This window comes from Ambystoma mexicanum, chromosome 5p, assembly GCF_040938575.1.
Source record: "Ambystoma mexicanum isolate Mex_15411 chromosome 5p, UKY_AmexF1_1, whole genome shotgun sequence".
Taxonomy (NCBI): domain Eukaryota; kingdom Metazoa; phylum Chordata; class Amphibia; order Caudata; family Ambystomatidae; genus Ambystoma; species Ambystoma mexicanum.
In genome coordinates, this window is record NC_090930.1 from 370,222,732 (window position 1) to 370,232,233 (window position 9,502).

The 9,502-nt window shown below is 40.7% G+C and overlaps 1 non-coding gene across 1 annotated transcript; it reads left to right on the forward strand.

The window, feature by feature from the left end:
- The first annotated feature begins 7,292 nt into the window (after positions 1-7,292).
- On the forward strand, positions 7,293-7,400 carry LOC138481852 (U6 spliceosomal RNA). Its single transcript, XR_011274450.1, has one exon. It is a non-coding gene; the product is annotated as a U6 spliceosomal RNA (small nuclear RNA).
- The last annotated feature ends 2,102 nt before the right edge of the window (positions 7,401-9,502 follow it).

Below are 9,502 nucleotides of genomic sequence, written 5' to 3' on the forward strand. Positions count from 1 at the left end.
GTTGTGGGTTTTCTTTTTCTTTTAAATGCAACACATGATATGATATGATGTGATATGATATGATATTTATAACGCACCTATGCACAAGTTTTCAAGGCCCAACAAGGCAGGGGAGGGGAAACAGAGGGAGTACAAAGACAACAATCTTACTAGGCCTAATGACATTGAGATTGCACAAGTTCAGGGGAGAGGGGAGGGGAACAATTCCAGGGGAAGGGGAGGCATGTCAAGTGCAGGGCACAGGATCAAAAACAAGTAGTGCGGCCAGCAGGTGGCAGTGCAAGGGTTAAGTACAGACAACAAGTGTCTGATAAGAGTAGGTGAAGGGACTGTAGGGTTGCAGATACAGACACAAGTGCAAGGGTTGCCAGGAGGCAGTGCAGGTGTGCAACTGGGCGGGCAGAGCACTGGGGCCGAGGTTAGCCAGGTGACCAGTGCAGTATCAGACAGTGTGAGAGAGTGGCCAGGAGAGAGAGAAAGCCTACATACCAGGCATCTGAAGGAGGAGTAGGCCTGCATGGGAATGATAGAGGCAGGAATCCACTCCAGGAAGATCAAGGCTACACCCCCAACTGACCATTTGTATCTGGGAGCGGATAGCATCTTGTAGACATCAGGAGACGAGTGTCAAAGCTTGTGACAGAGCTGGCCATGAACCATGTCTCAGTGAGACCAAGGACATCAAGATACATTTCTTCCAGGAGACTGCAGATTCCTGAGGAGTGTTTGACAGCTGAGTGAGATGTAAGAGTAGCGAGGTGGAGAAGGTGGCCATCCTTGAACAACTTCCAGGGAGGGGTACAAATCAGAGTTACTCCCTGCGGAAGTATAGAAGGAGAACGAGGGTGTGAAGAGAAGATAGGAGGAGACAGCAAGGTAGCCCAGGAGGAGGAACAGGGTGACAGGGAAGTTGCAGAGAGGTGGAGAAAAGGAACCTGAAGAAGGGATAAAAGGGACAGCATGCGATTAAAGGAAACTGATAAGGCGCAGGAAGCGTCCATCAAAGGGGAGGAGGTTGGCCTGAGTGCTTTGGACCAAGATGGTGCTCTTCAGGTAAACATTAATGATTACCTTTGAGGAGTGTAAGGAAGCCAGTAGGGCCTCCACCCGGCTGCCACATTTAATGGGAGAGGAAGAGAAAAGAGAGAGCATATAGGTCATATGAAGAGTCCACAGTCAGTGAGGGTCTGTCTGGAGGAAGCGCTGGTATAGGTATCAGCAATAGGGAGGCCTCAGTTGGAGACCAGAAAATCCTTTTTGAACTTCTTCCTACCAGACTTAGTCAGCAGGGTAGGGTAAGTAGTAGAAAAGCAGTTGGAGAAGATAGGAGAAAAAGTGTGTACCATAATTGATGTGGAGGATTGGAAGAGGAGAGATGAGAGGGATGAGGGTGGGGAGTGAGAAAAGAACGGAAGGGGTAGAAGGCGACAGGGTGATAACACAGGGGGGTGCAAGCAGAAGAGACAGAACAAGACAAGAACAAGTGGTAAATAGATCAACTAAACTAAACTAGATGGAACGCTAGGGAGATAGCATAAAAGAACACAGGGCAGTATGTTCAACAACAACCAGGTTAGCAGGGCAACAAGAAACAAGAGCAGTCAATGAAAGAGAACCTGGAGGAAGGAAGAGCACAACAGTACAAAGACAATTAACAGCATAAAACAGAACAGACGGTGGAAGAAGACCTAGAAGAGGGAAAAAACAAAGTAGAACACAGAGCAGTACACAGCAAAAACAGCAAAACAAATGGATAGTTGATGAGGGAATCTAGAAGAAGGAAGAGAGCAGCAGAAACACAGAGCAATACAAGCAAAGCAGAGAACTCAACGTAGAAACCATAGAGAGGGGAGTACAGCAAACACAGAGCAAAACAACAAGGACAGAGATGCGGCAGGGGGTCGGGGAGGGAAAGGGACAGCAGGGGAGCAAGGATACTTGGGCAGGGCACGTGAGTATTGGAGAGCTGGACAGGGAAGGGCACAAGGCAATCATGATCAAGGGATTGTGAGGAGGCACACGGGCAAAGGACGAGCAGTGCGAGCAACCAAGGATGTCAGGTGGCAGGAACCAACGAAATTGAGGATCACAGGCTAGGACACGCAGGTGCAAAAACATGGCCAAGGATGGAGAAGGCGCTGGAACACATGCAAACACGGAAATGCAACGGACAACGCAGACCAAGGATGCGTCGCACGGGGAGGCAGGAAAAGGAAAGGACGCAGTGATATACGCGATCAAGTAATGCAAGGGGTTGCGCAAAATAGGGGGCATGCCGAGGACAGAGTGGGGTGGATGCACAAACCCTCATTGGAATGTGAGACCCCCAGCAGACCGAGGACACGCAGAGCAAATAGACAGTGATGGAAGGGGCGCGAGGGCACACGCGATCGAACAATGCGAGGGACCATGCATGTCAGGAATGTGCAACGGATGCAAAAACATGGATGGAAGTGGCTCAGACGTGCATGCTTAAAGGTAATGCGAGGGACAACGCAGGGATATGACCATGAAAAGGGATGGGGGACAGGCTGGCAGGGGGAGAGGGGAACTCAAGGAGGGCTGAGAGGGGATAGCACAGGTAAGCATGACAGGGAGGGGGTGCACACAGCAAGGGCAGGGTCGGGCAGAGGTCGAAGATTGCAGGGGATGTGATAGGGGAAAGGCTCAGGAGAAGAGCTAAGAAGCGCAGTGCAAGCTAACGCCAAAACTCCTTCCCCGGCAGCCGCAGACTGGAAAGTGAATCATCTGCACTCACTGTCTACGCCGCCTACCCCATTGTTGTCAAACACCTGCGTTGCTCAACACCACTGCATTGTCCTGTGAGGGCTTTGCCGCAAAGGGTCCAAACCTCAGATTTTATAGGGTTGTTAGCATGGACGTAACCAACGTGTTACGTGTTGTCGGGCAGCATATTCTGCAAACCTGCGCTGCTCAACACTGCGGCCTTGTCCCGCAAGTGCTTTGATACATGATACATGATACATCTTCTTCTTTAGACCAATTATCTTGAGTTTCTACTGTCCATGATTTGTCTACATTTTCAATGTCCTTTTTCATTGATTGTACTTCTTTTTGAATATCAATTAGTAGTTGTTTTAATTCTATTAATTAATCCATGATTCGTGTTGTGGGTATTTGTTGTGGTGCTTCTTGTTTGAGTATTGTTGATATTTGAATGACTTCTCCAACTGTTTGAAAATATTATTAATATATTTAAACAATTGAAGATATACTACACTTTATAAATAGTTATGTTGTTTGTACAGACATGTGATAGTAGGTAGATAAAGTATATCTGTTGTTACTGATACGTGTTCCAAATATATTATTGTTAGACTCATTTTACACATATATAACAAATGGACCTGAATGTGGTGTATTTTCTTCTGGTCCATTTTCTTCAGCGTCTTCTTTTTTGAGTTCTTCCTCTGTAGGATAATTGTCATCCACCCATTTCATGTAGTTTTTCATTTTAGTGTGGTTGAAGGAAATAATGTGTGTCACTTAAGATACTAGAAGTAGAAATGGAGGAAGAGTATATGAGGAGAGAAAGTGGAATATTTGTATTTACTTGCTGATTGTGTGCTCATTGTGTGGTGGGTGGCTGACAATCTGATGTCAAGTACCTCAGATGCTGTTGAACTAATTAGAGAATACATTTTTTGAGTGATGTTTATATATGCTAATAAAACTGTATATTATCTTGTATCATTGTATGACAAGATTTTCTACATAGAACACGTGGATTGCTTGAGACTGTGTTGTTTTAGGAGATTGTGCTATTTTCGGGGTGTATTTATTGATATTTACAACATGCAGCCCATTTAAGAAGGAGAGGACTTTCATTCTTCAGAAGACCGTGGAGAATTTTTGAATTTTGAGTATGTAGTTCATAATGATGGTGAGGACGTAGGTGATGTGTTGTCAAAGCATTGGCTTGCAAAGTTTTTTTGATTCTATAATATTATTTTAGATGGAGTGTTTGAAATTAGAGGTTTATGCTGCAATTGTGGAGAAATAGTTTTGACAGGGAGCACAGTTGATTTTTGGGAAACGAAAATTCATTCATCATTTAAAGAAAGGGCACAGACAAATGTTCCAAGATTTCTTTAATTGTAGTAGAGGTGAAGAGAATTTCTCTGATTAAAAATATATTTTTGTGATATATATTGGAAAAAGAACCCAAAGGCTCTTTTAAGAACCACCCAGAGAACTTTTTAAGTATATTGGAAAAGGAAAATACTGTAGAAACCTTTTTTGTTTTATAAATAGATGTGGTTATGACAGCAGACAATGAAATGTGGTGCCCTGTAAAATGTATTACAGCCATGGCTACCACTAAGCCAATGGAATGTCTTGGTTGGTGTATAGGCATCTATACTTATTGCATTAGCCGCGGGTATGATGATTCCAATTTCTGTGCTTTGATTATGTTGTTTCATTGATTTTATACTACACAATTTTACATGTGTTCCTGATTCCATGCCCTCATTTGTACCTTTATGTTTTTTAATTGTTACACCTGGTTAGTTTGGGCCTCATTACACGGTAGGCGGTGAGCCATGGCGCTATTAGCGCCATGGCTCATGCCGGTAAAATACCGGCACCGCCTTGGCGGAAAGGGGATTTACCGCCCCATCCCAAGGTTGGAGGGGCGGTAAATCCCCCTTCCGCCATTGCCCTTCCCCATTCCCATTTCTGCCCCGTAGGGCTCAATGGGAATGGGGAAGGCGCTAATTACGGCACCGCAATTTAGCGGTGCCGTAATTAGCTCCGAGGTCCCTTAGTGGGTTGGTATTTAACGCCTGCAAAAAGCAGGCGTTAAAACTCCAACCCGCTAAGGGACCTCGTAGTAAGGCGGCAGGGATTTACCGGTACCGGTATTTTACCGGTACCGGTAAATCCCTACCGCCTACCGTGTAATGAGGCCCTATGTCTTTTTGAATCTGTAAAGATGTTACGGGTAGCAGCAACTACTGGCGGTTGACTCGATCCACAGCTATGAATGCTCCAATTGTACGTCGTACTTTGTGCTGGGCTTTGGTAGCCAAGAGCATGAACCTGCCCAACCCGTGGTTATGGGCATTTGTATTTTGTTGCAGTGATCATATTATTTCAAGGATGTTTTAGCACAGATTTCTACATGTATTTCTGTTTGGATGTTCTCATCTCATGGCATGTGTTATGTACATTTGAAACCTTTGCAATATGTGTTTTCCAGCGCATTTAAAAAATGTACGTGTACCCGCGTTTATATTAGGTCCCTCAGCATGCAACCATGGTTATAGTCACAGTTATGTAATTTGTAAATTAAGAAGAAACATTTTTTATTTAATTGTGTTTGTACATGTTCTACAAAGTATTCTTTGGAATGATTGTGTTGGGGTTTTTGACTGTTCTTGGTTGTAATAAAAATGTGTTGGCCATTTTACTTGTTTGCTTTCTACTGTCTTCTTTTCATGCTATTGACTACTGAAAGCTATGAAAGTGACATTTTTGTGAACTTTTGACATTCCGATTGCAGAACTCAGTGTGTGCACATGTTCTCTGTTTGGCTATTGGGAAGATCTATTCATTATTTGGAGCAGCTGAAGGTGAGTGATTGTGTGTTTTTCTATATGTTATGCATATTATAAATTGTGTTTCTAAGATACATTAAGTATTTTTAGGTGTCTGATTTAGTCAAGTTTATAAGTATTGCTTGTAAAGTATGATTTTCCATAGTTTAGTTCAGTATTGTTAGGAGCCTGATGAAGCAGTATCACATGTTGTGCTATGGTTATATGTGACAAAAAATATATTTGCAATTAAAGGTTGTTTCTCATTGACATTGCAAGATGTGATATGAATGAGGGTGCAAAAGAAACCCTAGTGTGAACCAAGCAGCATAACTCCACCCTTGACAAATATTGCAGCTGTCTTTTTGCTTTGTAGTTGGATATTAAGGTGTTTTCTGTGACCCTATTTTGGTGATGTTCTACTGTGTTAGAATTGTGAATGTGTTTGAATGTGTCTTTAAATATGAGAAGTGTTACAAGGCAGTGCACCCGACAAAGGCTAACTTGGTTATGATGTTCAACAATGTTCTTTTGCTTATTTGTGGAGATTTGTGCATTCTGCTAGCTTACTGGGAAAGTTAATTTGAACTGATAAGTTTGGATTGAACATTTCTTTGCTTGGGAAGTGGTTTGGGAAATGTATTATGAAGTTCTTGCTAGAGTATGCCAGGTATTATTGACGTCTTGGCCTTTCTGGAAAAATACAGCCTGTAAATGGTTTCTGAGAAATTATGAAGCAAATTGAAGAAGGTGAATTCATAGAGGCTAAGTGGCTCGGGTCTTATAGTTTGCATTTAAACTTTTATGCTGTGAAAGTATACTTATTGTATATAGGTGTGAGCCTGCAAATGACATGGTTTATGCATATATTTCTCTTAATATGTACATGCTTAAATATGAATTGTTAGGTTACGGAAGAAGTGGGTATTATGGCGTACAAGATTAGCTTACTTTTAATATAGGCTTATAATTCAGAAAATGTTCTGTGCCAATCACAGATATATCACAACCCAACAAACTTAATGCCCACATAGTCAAACTCTACTTTTCTCATCTTGTCTACGCTATGTGAGCTGCTCAATAGCATTCCACATTACTCAAGCACTTTGAGGAGAGTTATACATGGGGTGTTCTTTGACACTGCAGTATTTTCACTCCCATCTAATTGTTGGTATAATTTAGCAATAATAATCAGCAACCATATTTGTCAGTTTCACAATTTGCTTGAAAATGGTGTGCTTTGGAAGGGCAGGAACCTACTATGTAATCTCCTATGTTGTTAGACAATGCACTGGCACAGGGAGATGTAAAATTAATTGGTTTACATAGTCATTTGTATCATTAAACAAGCAGTATAGCTCAACTCTTGAAATATATTGCTGCTGTGGTTGTACTTTGAAGTTGGACAGCAGGATCTTCACTATGATCCCAAATTTGAAATTCCTTTTGTGTCAGATTTTTGGACGGTTTTCAATGTGGCCTTAAATATGAACAGGGTATGCAAGTGTACACCATGTTTATTGTGTTCAGTACTAAGATGCAGACTTTAAATGTTCAGTTTTATGTGTTGAATGAATGTAAAGCGAGAAGACCATGCATCCTTCCTGCAAATTTCTGGTGAAGGAATACCTTTTGCCCTGTAGGCAGATGTAGCTCTTATATATTAGCCTTACATGATTGGAAAAAGTGTGTGCAGAAATGCATGTTGTGCAAATAAGATGAGTTTGAATTATGCTCCCTTTCGGCAGCATATTTACTCAAATTGGAACGATACAGAGAATATTAGCATGGCCCCTGCACAAGGATGATACACAAATTTGTGAAGCATTCCATATTAAAACATTTTTAAAAAAGATGAGTTTGAATTGATGGTACCTGAGTTTCTCAGTTTGTGATGTATTTTCGGTTGGAACAGTACATTTTCAAGATGGTATGACTGCATGAAACCTGAGGTAATTGTATAGATGATAGTAACCTTTTGTTTTACAGCATTAGAAATCATGATAAGGGATGGGCAAAAGAAATGAAAGATATGCATCAACTATAGGGTATGCCAGGTCATACATATAGAGAAAGAAGGAAGGACATTTGATATGGAAAATTTATTTTTTTCATACATAACCATAGCATAACTTGTATTACTGCTTGAACCATCTTCAGAAAACACTGCAATTAATTATGGAAAACTGTACTTTCCAAGTTATACATATAAAGTGTATTAAATTACAAACCTAAATATGCTGAATATATTTATATAAAGATTAATTCATATTATATGTAGAAAATATAAAGAAACTATGACTGACCTTCGCCATCCCATTTTTTTAATACAGCTTTTTTGTGAGATGCCCTTAAGAAAGCAACTGCAACATGCCATAAGAATGAATTGTGTGCAGGAAAGTCAAGTTTCAAAATATTATATTTCAAAAAGTAGTGTTCTTAAATCTGTAGATACAAATCAGAAATGTGCCAAATGAACACATTGATGGAACCAAGATAGCTTTTAGTGAAAGTAAGAAAGGAAAGCATTTATCAAATCTGTTAGTAGCTAGTAAGAGATATATATAGGAAATGTACCACTCTCTAGTTTTGTACACATCTTTGGAGAAGTGTGAAACCAAATTCTAGGTGTGTGGTAATGCGTGTTTTGCAAAAGAAAAAAGTCAAAGTATTAATTAAAAACGCTTTTCATATTAAAAAAAAAATTGTTCATATTCGTATTGAATAAACTTAAGAATGTACTTAAACTGACTACACCATTCTATATAAATATAGAAAGAGTTAATGTACTTAAACATGGCAACTTTTGTGACTTGCTTGTTGGAGACTGGAGACACACTTCTAATACAGAAAGATTTTTAATAAGGACAGTTACATTTGAGGAAAGAGTGTTCCCCTTGCTATTGATGAGAGTGGATGTAACTATGAAGTCCGAAATGGTGTGATTTCTAAAAAAGAAGAAATCCTAAGGTCTGATAATACAGAAATGGAAAGCTGGGGTCAGTCTAGAATAAAACATAAAAAGCGTTGTGAGGTATGGATGTGCAATTATTTATGCAATATTGATAATTTTTCTTGTAAAGTCTTAACAAGAGTTTTGCAAGTTTTGCACAAAAATAATTATGTTATAAGACTGATCAAGATGCTGCAGAGAATATATTACTGTGACTCTCTAGATTGTCTTGATAAAAGTAGATGTAAGAGTCAGTTTCATCATATACAGATGCTGGCTGCACATCATTCTCAAATTAGTTAAACTGCATGAGTGCAAAACACAAGTTATGTCTCTTGCACTTCTAAATTAAACACTTTTGACTGGAACTATAGAAAGTTTAGTTTTTACAGTGAAAATGATAAATATCATGCATTGAAAAGACTATGGGCCTCATTATAACCTTGCTGGTCCAGAAAAAACTGTGGCGGTAATCTTACCGCCACAGTTGTTTCCAGACCGGCTAAGTACAAGTCTGCATGCCAGAGCTGCTGTGCCTGACAGGTCTGACCATGCCGGGCACAGTGGCCACGGTAGGCAGACTGTCACAAAATCACCGGCACCATTAGCAATGGTGTCAGTCCTTCTGTGGTTCCCATTTCCATAGAGTCGTATAGGACTCTATGGGAATGGGAACTTACAATTTGCTGGTGCCAGTGTTCGCGGACCGCCGGGGGTTGGAATCCCCCGGTGTTACCAGGAAGTCCTGGTAAATTATTAGAAGTCTGCCGGCAAACTGCTGCTAGCGCTGGCAGTGTTACCACCGGACACGGAATTAGGCCATATGTGTACCTAGATGAAACACCTATAGGATATGGAAATGACGATCCTAGGCTTTCAAAGATCTGATTTTTCAGCAGTATATGTTTGAGCTGTCTTCTACTGAAAGACCTGACATTGTTTGCGTATCTTGTTGACACTTATTATAAGTTTGAAGTGCAACTAGTGT